The sequence below is a fragment of the Leucoraja erinacea genome, chromosome 14 (genome assembly GCF_028641065.1).
Source record: "Leucoraja erinacea ecotype New England chromosome 14, Leri_hhj_1, whole genome shotgun sequence".
Taxonomy (NCBI): Eukaryota; Metazoa; Chordata; class Chondrichthyes; order Rajiformes; family Rajidae; genus Leucoraja; species Leucoraja erinaceus.
Genome location: NC_073390.1, coordinates 8,469,391 through 8,485,217, shown reverse-complemented (window position 1 = coordinate 8,485,217; position 15,827 = coordinate 8,469,391). Strand labels below are relative to the sequence as shown.

The 15,827-nt window shown below is 44.2% G+C and overlaps 1 long non-coding RNA gene across 1 annotated transcript in view; it reads right to left on the bottom strand.

The window, feature by feature from the left end:
- Positions 1–11,008, bottom strand: part of LOC129703242 (uncharacterized) — a 31,786-nt gene extending 20,778 nt beyond the window's left edge. The window contains exon 1 of the long non-coding RNA XR_008724528.1: positions 10,836–11,008. This is a non-coding gene — a long non-coding RNA (uncharacterized LOC129703242). The remainder of the gene's footprint in view (positions 1–10,835) is intronic.
- Positions 11,009–15,827: the final 4,819 nt, after the last annotated feature.

Below are 15,827 nucleotides of genomic sequence, written 5' to 3'. Positions count from 1 at the left end.
ATCAAAGTTGTAATTACTCTGATGGGATTATACTATTCATTTCCCAATAGTTAGTGAGAGATAGAAAAACAGATATGAAGACAGATTATGGAAAGGCTTAAATGCAACATGGTTGTCATAGTGGGTGACTTTAACTCCCCCAATATTGATGGGACTTCCTCAATGCAAATATCTCAATAACAGAAGGGCAGAATTTGTTAATTTTATCCAAGAGGATTTCTTGACACAATATGTGGATAGTCCAACTAGAAGAGGGACCATACTGGACTTTGTACAGGGAAACAAGCTTGGCCAAGTGACTGGCATTTTCGATGGGAGAGCATGTTTGGAATAGTGATCACAACTTAGGTTTTAAGATAGTTATGAATAAGTTTGTCTGGACCTTGGGGGAAAGTACAAAAATGGATGAAAACAAATTATGACATTCGTATGCAAGAGCTGGGAAAAGTAATTTGAAGGCAGTTGTTTTGGGGTAAGTCCACATCTGACACGTGGGAGTCACTTAAAGACCTGCTGATCAGAGTTCAGGACCGGCATGTTTCAGTAAGGAATGCCAAAATAAGAGAGCTTTAAATGACAAGAGAGGTTGTAAATTTGGTCAAAAACAAAAAAGAAGCGTGTGTAAGGTTTAAGAAGATGAAATCAGAAGGGGCCATGAAGAATGTTTGGAAAATCAGATCAGAAGTGTATTTGGCAAAGAGAATCCTAAGGTTTTTTATACATACATTAAAAATACGAGAGTGAGGGCAGGATCACACATGGATAAAGCAGGGAATTTATGCTTGGTGTCAGAGGATGCAGGCAAGGTACTAAACAAGTTATTTGCATCAGTATTCACCAAGGAAAGGACATGGAGGGTGATAGTGAGATCAGTGTAGGGTATACTAGTAAGCCAAGACATGTTCAAATCAAAATGGAGTTGGATTTAGGTCTCCTGAAGAGCATTAAGTTAGATAAGTCCCCAAGTCTTGAGAGAATCTCAACACAAAAATTGGTGGAGTTGTGAAGACTAGCGAACTATATCAAAGGAAGTGCCAAAATATAGATCAGTTACAAATATAGGTGGAGAAATGTGAAATGGAGTTTAATCCGGACATATGTGAGGTGTGGGGGGGGGGTGGAGATGGGGGGTAGTGAGTGGGGTTTGCAGGAAAGGTTCAAGGTAAGTTTATTACACAGAGAATAGAAGGTACCTGGGATGCTCTGTGAGCAGATACAAATAGTGGCATGAAAGAGACTTTTAGATAGGCAGATGGATATGCAGGGAATGAGGGGGGGCAGGGGGGAGATGGATCATGTGTAGGCAGAAGGGATTTTATCATTTTAGCAATATGTTTGGCACAGGTATCTTGGGTCAAAGGGATTGCCCTGCACTGTTTTATGTACAACATGAATCATTGGGCAGCAGTCAGCAGGAGGGCTTAAGGAGGATGTAGATACAATTTTGGAAGGACAGGGAATGGAAGATTATCGGGAACTGGCACAGAAGAGGTGCTGAGATGTGGGACAGGTTAGCCATTATCCTATTGAATGGTGGTGTAGGTGAGGACCCTACTCCTCCTATTTTCTTATGTTCTTTAGCTTTTATTTATTGGCATTCCCAGTAATACATGGCCAACTAGCAAATTTCTAAATCCAGGGAGAGCTATTTAATATAAAACAAGGAATCAGTGTACCTGTGAGTATCAAAAATACAGAACAAATTTGATGGCTCGTGCAGACAGGAGATTCACACGTAGAGGTAATGTGTGATTTATGGCAAAATATTGCTGTCTTTGTGCAGAAAGATCATCACATTGCTCTCCGCATACTCAGCTGTTCATTCAGGCAATTGCAAATAATTAGAATGCCAGAATACTATAACTAATCTAATCACACAAAAGAGGCATGAACTTGGAGAACAGTTTAAAGGACAATTAGTGTTCCACCCCCTAATTTCATCAATGCTGATTGGATAGTGAGTATTAAATCACGTTGCAACTTAACAGAGTTTAGTTGTATAACAATTCCACCTTCCATTTTGAGCTATTCTTATTGCATGATGACATCTAATTCCCAATGCAGCCAAAAAGAAAGCCAATACACATATGGACAGTGATCCAATCTATCAGGGAGATACTAAAGGTGAATTTCCACAGACGTTTTCTCGCTTGGTCACTTTAACATTAAGTGACTGGCAGCAGCCCTAGAAAAGCTGGTTACATTAAAGTTAAGCTCCTCTTAATGATGTTTGAGAGATCTGTTGCAGAAATTAATTTCCAGAATAGCTCAGTACAGGTCATTATATTCTCATTTCTGTGCAGTGAAATTCATTACAGAACTTACATACTTATGGGGATCCATATTGTTTATGGTTCTGTATCGTAGATGAGATTGTAAACTATGACCCCATCTGACTTTTCAGGTGAGGTCTGTAATGACACTATTTGAGGTAGAATAGTTCTCCTAGTTCACTGGTCAACATTACCTGCCAAAACAGTACAAATTAACAGCAGATTAAGTATTTTTCTGTATCAGTGGCAGCTGTGTGACCTCAACCGGCCCATGTTATTTGTAACATTCACCCACTTAAGGGCCTGTCCCACTGTACGAGGTAATTCAAGAGTTCTCCCGAATTCTCCCCGGATTCAAGCTTGTGTAATGTACGTAGCAGGTACATAGGAGCTCGTGGATGTCACGTAGCGACTCGTACGAGTAACGGTAGGTACTCGGGAAATCCGGTAAACTCATGACGTTTTTTCAACACTGTGAAAAATGTCCACGAGTAAAAAAATACTCACGATGAAAAAAATTGTTACTTTTTACTCATACGAGCCGCTACGTACCCGCTATGTAAATTACACGAGCTCGAATCAGGGGAACACTCGGGAGAACTCTTGAAGTACCTCGTACAGTGGGACAGGCCCTTTAACAACAAAAGACTGTATTTCAAAAAATATTAAGTATTCGAACAACTTGAAGGTCAGAAGGTTTTATATAAATGCAAGTTCAATCTTTTATCAAAAAGGTCAAAGGCATGTCACAAAATGAGAATGTCAAATAAATAGACCAATATTACAATGCTGAAAAATAATTTCTCTATTCATAGTGCAGGAACAACAAAGGTGACCTTGTTAAATGCTTCATGCGATGTCCCTCGGGATTCATTAATAATTGCCTTGGTCTCTGAGCTACCTGGAATTTGAAAGCAAATCTGCTGCACTATTACATTAACTCCATCATTACCACATAATGTAAATATAGAACCATACCCTACAAGGTATGACATATGCTAGTTATGACCCTTTAACGACAGGGAAGCCAGATCAAACTCCAGCTTTGTTGTTTGCATACATCTCAGATTGGATTGTTCTTCAAATTTAACCAATGCACCCTCACAATAAATATAGCACATGCATCTCATGAAAGTAGACACAAAAAGCTGGAGTAACTCAGCGGGGCAGGCATCATCGCTGGAGAGAAGGGATGGGTGACGTTTTGGGTCGAGACACTTCTTCAGACTGAGCATGCATCTCATGGTCTCTGCTTTCTTTCTCGGGATAAAAGACTTCCAAGAAATTCACAACACATTCTAAAGTTGGTTTATAAATTCATTACATTAAAATAAGTACGATGGATTTATACTTTCATAACTTCAAAGTGAATGGCAGGGCCCTGGGGAGTGTTGTAGAGCAGTAATCTAGGAGTGCAGGTACCTAGTTCCCTGTGAAAGTGGTGTCACAAGTAGATAAGGTGGTCAGGAATGACTGGTACATTGGCCTTCATTGGTCACGGTATTGAGTATAGAAGTTGGGCTGTTATGTTACAGTTGCACAAGATATTGGTGAGGCTGCATTTGGAGTACTGTGTTCAGTTTTGGTCATCATGCTATGGGAAGGATATCATAGAGCTGGAAAGAGTGCAGAGAAGATTTAAGAGGATGTTGCATGACTTGAATTATAGGGAGAGATTGGGCAGGCTGGGATTTTATTTCAAGACTCTTAAGGGTGACGTTTTAGAGGTGTATATGATCATGAAGATGAATGCACAGTCTTTTACCCAGGTTAGGAGAAGAACCAGAGGACATAAGTTTAAGATGAAAGGGAAAAATTTAATAGCAACCTGGCAACTCTTTCACCCAGATAGTGGAAGATATATGGAACGAGCTACCAGAGGAGGTGGTTGTTGGTGGGTACTACAACAAGATTTAACAAATATTTGGGCAGGTACATGGATAGGAACGTTTTAGAGGGATATGGGTATCTTGGTCAGTATGGGCAAGTTTGGCTGAAGAGCCTATTTCTGCGCTGTATGGCACTATGACTATAACTCTAAATAGAAAATAAATTAGATAGTTTCTATAGCAGTCTGCAAACCTGTCACTGGGTGGAAATCCACACCTGGATTCTGAAATTGGATGAATCGATGTTATGAGTGCCAATTCAGTTGGAGTTTCTTGAGAATGAATAGGCCATCTAGGACAATAGGGCCCATGACATCCAATGCTGGCATAGACACAAACTGCTGGAGTAACTCAGCATCTCTGGAGAAAAAGGATAGGTGAAGTTTTGGGTCAGTTCCTTGCTTCAGACTGAATGTATGTAGTTCCCAACACATATTGCATTCAGAACGGGTGTGATGTATCCCTCTCATCCACATCCCCACTGTGCACACATGTGCTAGTTAAAGGAATCAATCATATCTGTAGATCAATTTTTGATTGATTTGAATGAGAATTTTCATCATTTATGAAGATACAGGGATGGTATGCGAAAAGTTGGGATTGTATCGAGAATTTTGGCCAGATTCTGTGTTATCAGGTGAGAGGTTAAAGGTTATTCATCACAATCTTTGACATTAATAGGGAAAGTGAAGGGAGAGCATAAAGCGCTGCGCTACTTGCTGAGAGAGGAGGAGGAGGAGGAGGAGGAGGAAGGAGGAGGAGGAGGAACGATAGGAGAGCGCTCTGCAAGGGAGCTCATTCTCAGAGGGTGTTCAGGTATGTCGTTTAGTTTAGTTTAGTTTAGTTTAGTTTAGTTTAGAGATACAGCATAGAAACAGGCCCTTCGGACCACTGCATCTGCACTGACCAGCGATCCCCGCATGCTAACACTGACCTAGACACACACTAGGGACTTTTTTTAAAATATTTATACCAAGCCAATTAACCTACAAACCTGTACGTCTTTGGAGTGTGGGAGGAAACCGAAGATCTCTGAGAAAACCCACGCAGATCATGGAGTGAACGTACAAACTCCGTACAGACAAGCATCGGTAATCAGGATCAAACCCAGGTCTCTGGTGCTGTAAGACAGTAGCTCTACCGCTGTGCCAACATGCCACCCATGTGCTTCAGTCATGAGCAATGCTTCAGGTGGGACCGCTTCTTCAAGAAAGCGCTGACAAAAATATGACACAGGCGGCAAGAATAGAGCAAAGCAAGGTCTATATTACCATTGGTGACAATGGCTGTCATCTTCTATGCCAACAGGTCTACTCAGACAGGTGCAGGAGACATTAATCTTGCTTCACAATTTACAGCACCCTACTGCAATATGGAGTTTGTGGAGGTATTTTATCAGGCCCATACGAAGCTTTCCAAAAAGGGGGGTGACATGACGGGATTACAGAATCGTTAATGTGAAATAATGTACGTGCTGTGCTCATCAAGAGGGCGAAGTGTGAAGTCCCTCGATGCCAGGGTCCAGGGCCCGCTTAAGGGCCCTGGAAGCTCTGGGGTTTTAGATGCTCTCTGATGCATTCTGAGCCTTATTTTGAAGCATTTTTGCACCAAATTTATGACCAATATTTCAGAAATTAACAGGAATCTGAGAGGTAGCTTTTTCACACAAAGGGTGCTGGGTGTATGGAACGAGCTCCCAAAGGAGGTAGTTAAGACTGGGACTATCCTAATGTTTAAGAGACATTTGGACACGTACATGGATAGGATAGATTTAGATGTTATAGACCAAACGCGTGTGAGTGGGACTAGTTTAGATGGGACATGTTGGTCGTTGTGGGTAAGTTGGGCTGAAGGGCCTGTTTCCACACTGCAGGGGGTGGGGGGGGTGGGAAGGGTGTCCCCCCCCCTCCCATTGGTACGGAACATTTGCATTTTACAGCTTGAAATTGTGCAATATGGTGCATACTGTAGCGAGTCTTTTAACTCGCTACACTTGAATGCAATATATATGCTTTAAATTGGATTGGAGCGTTTTTGAAAGGGGGGACGCTTTGCGATCACTGATCACTGGTCTTGGGGGTACCCGGTGAGGGAGTGGAGCAACCGAGTGGGGAGAGGGTGTGGAAGAAGGGTGCCCCCCCTCCCAGGGTAGGAACTTTTTGAAATTTGATGTATTAACATCATGTTTTAGTGCACTGTAGAAGTATGATTTCAATGTTTTTTGTATGAAGTATTTTTAAGAGGTAACTTTTTAAGGGGTAACTTTATCTACACAAAGAGTGATGGGTGTACGGAACAAGCTGCCAGAGGAGGTAGTTGAGGCAGGGACCATCCCAACATTTAAGAAAAAGGTAGACTGATACATGGATAGGACAGGTTTGGAGGTATGGACCAAAAGCAGGTAGTGTAGCTGGGACATGTTGGCAGGTGTGGGCAAGTTGCGCCGAAGGGCCTGTTTCCACACTGTATCACGCTATGACTACATTATACCTCCACCATGCATGAATGCTTCAAAATCAAGTGATCGAGTTTTATTGCCATACACTCAAGCATAGAAACATAGAAAATAGGTGCAGGAATAGGCCATCGGCCCTTTGAGCCAGCACTGCCATTCAATATGATCATGGCTATTCATCTAAAATCAGTACCTCTTTTGTTTTTTCCACATATCCCTTGATGCCGTTAGCCTCAAGAACTAAATGTAACTCTTTCTTGAAAACATTCAGTGAATTGGCCTGCACTGCCTTCTGTGGCAGAGAATTCCACAGATTCACAACTTTCTGCGTGAAGAAAGTTTTTTTTCTCATCTCAGTCCTAACTGGCCCCCCCTTTATTCTTAAACAGTGACCCATGGTTCTGAACGCCCCCAACTTCGGGAACATTTTTCCTGCAGTTACAGTAAGTGAAAATCTAGAAGGCAATCAGGATGCTTTCTCCAACCACCCCCGTTTGAAGTCCACTATCTTCCACCGTTTCTACCCAGTGCTTGGTACTTATTTCCACCAGCCACTGGTTGTCCTCTAGGATGCACCGAGCCGCAGTCTGATCCATGCCGGTCACCTGGGCGAATTTGGCACAGATACTCTCACGGCAGCGGCGCAACGCTTCGACGCCTCCGACGGCCCGGGACTTTTGCACTGAGGCTGCTCCATGGCCGGAACTGCAGTGAGCGACTCGCCAGCCCGGCAAACACTCGCCAGCCCTGCTCCCCGTCCGCATCTGTCCCCGCCTCTGCTTCTGCTTCCAACACCCGCAGCCCATGCAGTTGATATGCGTTTTGAAATTTTCGTTGATCACAGAATTTTTCACAACAGAGCGAGAGAAATTTGTGATCAGCATGAGAATTTAGTAAAATGCATGACTCTCACACTCAATGCATGGGAGTTGGCAGCCCTGCCTCTCTATCCCCCTCTCTATCCCCCTCTCTCTCTTTCCCTCTCTCTCTCTCCCTCTCTCTCCCCCTCTCTCTCTCTCCCTCTCTGTCCCTCTCTCTCCCCCTCTCTCTCTCCCCTCTCTCTCTCTCTTTCCTCTCTCTTCTCTCCCCTCCCTCTCTCCCTCCCCCTCTCTCTCTCATCTCTCTCTCTCTCCTCTCTCTTGCTCTCTCTCCCCCTCTCCCTCCGCTCTCTCTCTCTCTATCTCTCTCTCTCTCTCCCCTCCCCCCCTCTCTCTCTCTCCCCCTCTCTCTCTCTCTCTCTCTCTCTCTCTTCCCCTCTCTCCCCTCTCTCCCCACTCTCTCCCACTCTTCCCCCTCCCTCCCACCTCACTCTCCCCCCTCTATCTCGTCCCCTCTCTCCTGTCTCTCTTCCCTCCTCTCCCCCTCTCTTGTTCTCTCTCCCCCCTTCTTTCCCCTAACTCTCTCTCCCCCCTCTCTTTCCCCTAACTCTCTCTCCCCTCTCTTTCCCCTAACTCTCTCTCCCCCTCTCTCTCTCCCCCTCTCTTTCTTCTCTCTCTCCCCCTCTTCTCTCTCTCACCCTCTCTCTCTCTCCCCCTCGCTCCCCCTCTCTAATAATAATAATAATACATTTTATTTATGGGCGCCTTTCAAGAGTCTCAAGGACACCTTACAAAAATTTAGCAGGTAGAGGAAAAACATGTAAGGGGAATGAAATAAATAGTAGAGACATGACTAGTACACAAATTAAAGACAGAATTCAATTCAAAACACAATATGAGGCAATTCATGCACAGATGAAAAGGGAGGGGGACGTGGGGCTAAGGATAGGCAGAGGTGAAGAGATGGGTCTTAAGGTGGGACTGGAAGATGGTGAGGGACACTGAATTGCGGATCAGTTGGGGGAGGGAGTTCCAGAGCCTGGGAGCTGCCCTGGAGAAGGCTCTGTCCCCAAAACTGCGGAGGTTGGACTTGTGGATGGAGAGGTGACCAGCTGATGTGGATCTGAGGGACCGTGAGGGTTGGTAGGGGAGAGGAGGTCAGTGAGATAAGGGGGGGGGACAGATGATGGAGGGCTTTGTATGTGAGGACCAGGATTTTGTAGGTGATCCGGTGGGAGATGGGAAGCCAGTGAAGTCGCAAAGAGTAGGAGTAAACGGGTCCTTTTCACAATGGCAGGCAGTGACTAGTGGGGTACCGCAAGGCTCAGTGCTGGGACTCCAGCTATTTACAATATATATTAATGATCTGGATGAGGGAATTGAAGGCAATATCTCCAAGTTTGCGGATGACACTAAGCTGGGGGGCAGTGTTAGCTGTGAGGAGGATGCTAGGAGACTGCAAGGTGACTTGGATAGGCTGGGTGAGTGGGCAAATGTTTGGCAGATGCAGTATAATGTGGATAAATGTGAGGTTATCCATTTTGGTGGCAAAAACAGAAAGCAGACTATTATCGAAATGGTGTCTGACTAGGAAAAGGGGAGATACAGCGAGACCTGGGTGTCATGGTACACCAGTCATTGAAAGTAGGCATGCAGGTGCAGCAGGCAGTGAAGAAAGTGAATGGTATGTTAGCTTTCATAGCAAAAGGATTTGAGTATAGGAGCAGGGAGGTTCTACTGCAGTTGTACAGGGTCTTGGTGAGGCCACACCTGGAGTATTGCGTACAGTTTTGGTCTCCAAATCTGAGGAAGGACATCATTGCCATAGAGGGAGTGCAGAGAAGGTTCACCAGACTGATTCCTGGGATGTCAGGACTGTCTTATGAAGAAAGACTGGATAGACTTGCTTTATACTCTCTAAAATTTATGAGATTGAGAGGGGATCTTATAGAAACTTACAAAATTCTTAAGGGGTTGGACAGGCTAGATGCAGGAAGAATGCTCCCGATGTTGGGGAAGTCCAGGACAAGGGGTCACAGCTTAAGGATAAGGGGGAAATCCTTTAAAACCGAGATGAGAAGAACCTTTTTTCACACAGAGAGTGGTGAATCTCTGGAACTCTCTGCCACAGAGGGTAGTCGAGGCCAGTTCATTGGCTATATTTAAGAGGGAGTTAGATGTGGCCCTTGTGGCTAAGGGGATCAGAGGGTATGGAGAGAAGGCAGGTACGGGATACTGAATTGGATGATCAGCCATGATCATATTGAATGGCGGTGCAGGCTCAAAGGGCCGAATGGCCTACTCCTGCACCTAATTTCTATGTTTCTATGTACACGCTAGAATTTAGAAGATTGAGGGCGGATCTTATATAAACGTACAAAATTCTTAAGGGGTTGGACAGGCTAAATGCAGGAAGATTGTTCCAGATGTTGGGGAAGTCCAGAACAAGGGGTCACATTTTAAAGATAAGGGGGAAATCCTTTAGGACAGAGATGAGAAAAACATTTTTCACACAGAGTGGTGAATCTCTGGATTTCTCTGCCACAGAAGGTAGTTGATGCCAGTTCATTGGCTATATTTAAGAGGGAGTTAGATGTGGCCCTTGTGGCTAAAGGGATCAGCGGGTATGGAGAGAAGGCAGGTACAGGATACTGAGTTGGATGATCAGCCACGATCATATTGAATGGTGGTGCAGGCTCGAAGGGCCGAATGGCCTACTCCTGCACTTAATTTCTATGTTTCCCTCTCCTCACCCCGCTCCCTCTCCTCACCCCTTTCCCTCTCTCCCTCACCCCTTTCCCTCTCTCCCTCACCCCCTTCCCTCTCTCCACCCGCCCCCTTCCTCCTACCCCTCTGTCCCTCTTCCATCACTCCCCCTACCCCTCTCCTCCTCCCCCCCACTCTTCCACCTCTCGCCCTTCCCCCTCCACTCTCCCTCCCCACTCTTTCCCCTCTCCCCCCCCCCTCTCCCCTTCCTCCCTCCTCCCCAACCTCCCCCTCCCCACATCTCTCTCTCCCCCCCCTCTCACCCCCTACCCCGCTCTCCTTTCCTTTCCAAATTTGTCCCATTTCCTGCTCCTCCTCTCCCCTCCCTCCCCTCTTCTCACCCCCTCCCCCCACCTGTGTGTTTGGGGGGTGGTTAATGTGAGTGTGATGCCGCAGCCCCCCCGCCCCCCCCCCCCCCCCCCCAAACGTCGTTGGGGAAACAGACCCAACGGATCTGCACTTGGTCTAGTACTTCTTAAAAACTGTCTCCACTCCTTCTCCCCCCACATCTCCCCCCCCCCTTCTCTCCCCCTTCTCTCTCTCTTCTCTCTCCTTCTCTCCCCCCTCTCTCCCCTTCTCCCCCTCTTCACCCCCCTTCACCCCCCCCCACCCCCACGCTCTCTAAAGGACTTACCATTCGTCGTCTTGCAGTCATCTTTTACCTTCCTCTTCATCGTGGGTGTGAATTTCAGACAGTGCTCCCCTGCTTTCCCTGGCCCCCGCCTTTGCGATGTGTGTGTGTGCGGTCGGCCGATCCAGCTCGCAGTTTCAACGCGGAGGGTCGATCCAGCTCGAGGCTTTCCAGGCGAGTGCACTCGAGCTTGAAGGTCGAAGACACTCTTCTTAACTCGTGGATTAAGTCGCCCAAATGGGACAGCCCCTTAACTCATCCCTTCCCACCCAAACCACCTCTTCCCCAGGTACATTCTTTTGCAACTGCAGGAGATGCAATACTTGTCCCTCCCTATACTTCCTTTCTTGACTCCTTTCAGGAGAGGCAGAGGTTCACTTGCACCTCCTCCAACCTCATCTACTGTATCCGCTGTTCCAGTTGTGGACTCCTGCATACCGGCAAGACCAAGCGCAGACTAAGGCGATCATCATCATTGCACTACCTGTTTCCCAGGACTATCCAGATTAGCCTCCAACAAGTCCTCTCAACTTAACAATTTATTAAATTTTACTTTTCAATTTGTTGCATAGAAACAGGAACTCCCTTGATCGGACTTTACTGGCTTTACCTTGCATAAACATTCTTCACTTATCATGTATCAATACACTGTAAATGGCTAGGTTGTATGACTCTCTATTGTCTTTCCGCTGACTGGATAGCACACAACAAAAGCTTTTCACTGTACCTTGGTACATGTGATAATAAACTAAATTGTAAACTGAAAGGCAATTTCCAGGCTGCATATTCACCTACCCCTAACAAATACAAACAATGGTGCAAAATTGTAGCTAGTTAATCTGATGTATATTAATGCACAAAACAAAGCTTAATCTGTGTGAGGACCAAAGGCAAAAAGGGCTACATGTGCACTTGTATAATCAGCTAACAGCTTGAACTCTTGAAAACCTTTAATGCTCATGTTAAGGTGGACCTGCCAGCTTCTTAAGAAAATATTAACAATCTAATTTGCAAACATCAGCACTTATACCTGTGTCATGAGTGAGAGACTTGTTTCTAGTATTCAGTTAATGCAAAATAAACTTGGCACACGTCTCCTAGTTCTCTCTGTTCATCTGTGAGGAATTTGTTGACTTAATAGCTCCTTGTTCATGCTCAGCATTCAAAAAAGTGCTTAAGGTTTAAGTTAGTCAGATTCCAAGATGTATAATTGTTTCTTATTAAACAGCACAAAAGACTTCCATTGACCTGTAGCTGAGCTATTGAAATCCAAAGGCACATTAAATATGATTCATTTAAATATGATTAAATTGTATGCCTGTGAGAATTCCTCAATTTATTATTCAATTATATTAATTTACATGACTTTTCCAGTAGTTGTTCATTGTGGTAATGGTTTAAGTATGTTTTCTACTACTAGTTACTGAAGACTATTTTGTCTTGTTTCAAGCAACTTCTTCCCATTTGCTTTTCTCACTATTGCTCAAGGTCCACTATTTTTCTGACAAGGTGTTCCCACCTTAAATAGATTATTGTTGGCAAACATGTTACCCTTACTATAGCATATCCTTGGTTTCATGCTATTTTTCATCTGCAAGCTGCCATACATCTGAAAACCCAAGTCAAGTCAAATCAAAAGTTGAGTTTATTAGTTAATTGTCATATGCACTAGTATGGTGATGTAAATGTACAATGAAAATCTTGTTGCAGCAGTATCACAGGCAAATAGACTGACAAAAATTGGTGCAAAATGCAATTTAAAAACAAAACAAAAAGTGGACTGTAGTATTCTAGAATTAAGCGTGTGCAGGTGGTTCAAGAGCTTCAAGTTTTATATATTTCCTGACATCACTCAACTCCACCTTGCCTCCACATTTCCTGTTTAAATCACCATTCAGAACTGAATGAGCAGAAATTTCTTTGGATTAAATATTGGTCAAGTTGAAGTCAATTTCATCGGTGACGTGCCCCTTTCTCTAGATCAGGAGTTCCCAACCTTTTTCGTCCTGTTTACCCGGCAACTTTAATAGCACATAACAATATTATTTCACTTATTTATGAACAACTAATGATGAACAGATACCAGTAAACCAGAACCAAACACAGTCAGTCAATGAGAAAAAATATGTTCAAATCCAGGATCAACAAATTTACCCCCCCTGAGCAGGCAAACTTTACCCTCTGGGAGTAAATTTACCCCAGATTGGGAGCCCTTGCTCTCGATGTCGATTCTATTTCTCTCTCTGGCAGCTGTTTAAAAATGTTCATACAAGAGACTGCAGATGCAGGAATCTTGAGCAAAATACAAACTGCTGATGGAACTCAACGGTTTAGACAGCGTCAATGAACTGACAGACAACACTTCGAGTCAGGAATCGCCATCAGCCTGAAGAAGGATCCCAACCTGAACATCATTTGCCCAGTTCCTATTACAGATGCTGCCCTATTGGCTGAGTTCCTCAGCACTTGGTGTTTTATTTAATGCTTTAGTGACATTTTGACTTTGAGATTAGTTCTTGTCCATGCATCTGTGCAATCACTCAACCATCTATTTCCACGCTTGTAAATCACCCAACTTCCTGCTCCTGTGCAGTTCAATCTCATTTGAAACCCTCATTCACAGCTTTGTCACTCCTAAACTTGGGCACTGCAATATATTCCAGGTGGATCTCACATCTCCCACCTGCCATAAAACTAAATTCATCCAGATCCCACTGCCCATGTCCCAAACCAATTCTTATTCAGCACTGATGATCACTGACCCTGAATCTGCTGGTGTGGATTTTTTTGCTGTATTGAATCACCATCCGTACTGCGGCTTAACATCAAGGAGTTTGCGTCCTCTACTGGCGATCGACCAGGAGCTCCAACTGCAGGAGCCTGCGGACTTTACCATCGTGGAGCTCGCAGTCTCTGATTAGAGACCGACTTCGGGAGCTCCAAGCCACAGAAGCTTCAACCGCCCCGACGCGGAGGCTTCGACTGCTGGCTGCGGGAGCTTTGATCGTGGAGAGAGGAAGAAGGTTGGATCACAGTGAGGAATGTGGGGAATCCGCTGTTGTGGATGTTCATGGAACACGGTAAGCTCTGGAAGACTCGTGAAGATTTTTCAACATATTGAAAAATATCCACCAGAGCCCCGAGTACCTACGAGCGGCCATTACCGTAAATCTCCGAGTTCGAATCAGGGCAAACTCGGGAGAACTCTTGAATGAACTCATACAGTGGGACAGGGCCATTAATTATTGCAGTTCCTATTTAAACACGGTAAGAGATCCAAAGAATAGAGGCACAACAAACTGCTGACGTTGGAATCTTGACCAAACAACAAAGTGCTGGACGGAATCTGTGGGCCAGGCAGCATCTGTGGAGAGAGATGGACAGATGACTTTTCGCACTTTGTTTTTTGCAGATGATTTTTTTTAAAAAACACTGAAATAAATTGTCAGGAATGGTTGGTCTAAATGGAATTTGTGCAGGATGGGGCATGTTGAATCTGTAAGTCAGGATTGATTCTATTCTCTTGCATCTACAAGTTTTATTTATTCAGTTGCACACCCAGATTATATTCAAGCTTTCTGTAGTGACTGCCAAATGTTTTGAGTAAGGACGATGCTGGTCCTCATTGCCCCACCTGCCATTTGCTGCGACTTTCATGTCTTCCTGACGAGGGAATATCCAATGCAAAGAATACTGTCTCTTTATTGATCCCAAGGTGACCAATGTGGGTCAAAATTAAACAGCAACAAAAAGCAGGTGATTGGAGACAGTCCAAAGACTCCGGAGCCTGAAGTTACTCTATCATTTATTTCAAGAGTAATTGTTTGGATTACAACATCGGAGGCATTTAGTTAATTGCATTCTCCTGGTCGTCCTTCATTATGCTCGCCATGTGTTCATTTCAAGGTTTACCAAATGTGATTATTCGGAAAAATAATTTAATTTGCACAAACAATTGTAATAAAAATATTTGCATGAAAACCCTTAGCTCTTTGTTTGATCATGACACCCCAAATGTCCAATGCTTGAGTTCAATTGAGACATTGTGAACAGACCAGCTTTCCTTGATGTAAAAAGGCTGGTGACTTCCATGGCAAGGTTTCACAATACATTCAGGAAAGAAATTCAAAGGGATGTTTAAGACAATTATTGTCTTAGGTTACTTAAATTGTCAAATGTTTATTTCTTTATGCAATTAAGCAATTGAAAAGGCGCCTGCTACATTTCACAATACCCTGGAATTTTGATCAGGCTCTTCCTGCTATGAATGTGGCATGATTTCCTTGTCAAACATATACTGTATGATGAAACCTCCAAAAAAAACATAAAACCTACTGAAAGCACATTGCCATGTCTCTTGTTTAAGAAGGTGTAGATGCTGGAAAAATCTGAAGAGGTCTGAAGAGGGGTCTTGACCCAAAACATCACCTATTCCTTCGCTCCATAGATGCTGCCTCACCCGCTGAATTTCTCCAGCATTTTTATCTACCTTGCCATGTCTCTTTGTAGGTTTTCAAAATGTAAGTCTCTTAGCAAGGAAACTGGACAGAGACGAAAAGAGACTAAGGAGAGCAAGGAAGTCAGAAAGGAAAATATGAGGACAATGAGTGCTATTAGAGGGAAATTAGTGCTATTAGAGGGAAAGATACGAAATATATATTCCCAAGACGTAAGGATTTGTTGGTTAATTGGCCTCTGTAAATCACCCCTACTGCGTGGGATTCAAAAGTGGGATTACATAGAATCTATCACCAGTTTTCGGACCATTTTCGGCCCGAAACGTCACCTATTTCCTTCGCTCCATAGATGCTGCTGCACCCGCTGAGTTTCTCCAGCATTTTTGTGTACCCTCGATCTTCCAGCATCTGCAGTTCCTTCTTGAATACGGGTGATAGATGGTCGGCGTGGACTCGGTCGGCCAAAGGGCCTGTTTCCACTCTGTATCTCAAAACTAAACTAAACATTTGGATAGGACAAAATGTGTAGGAAAGAACT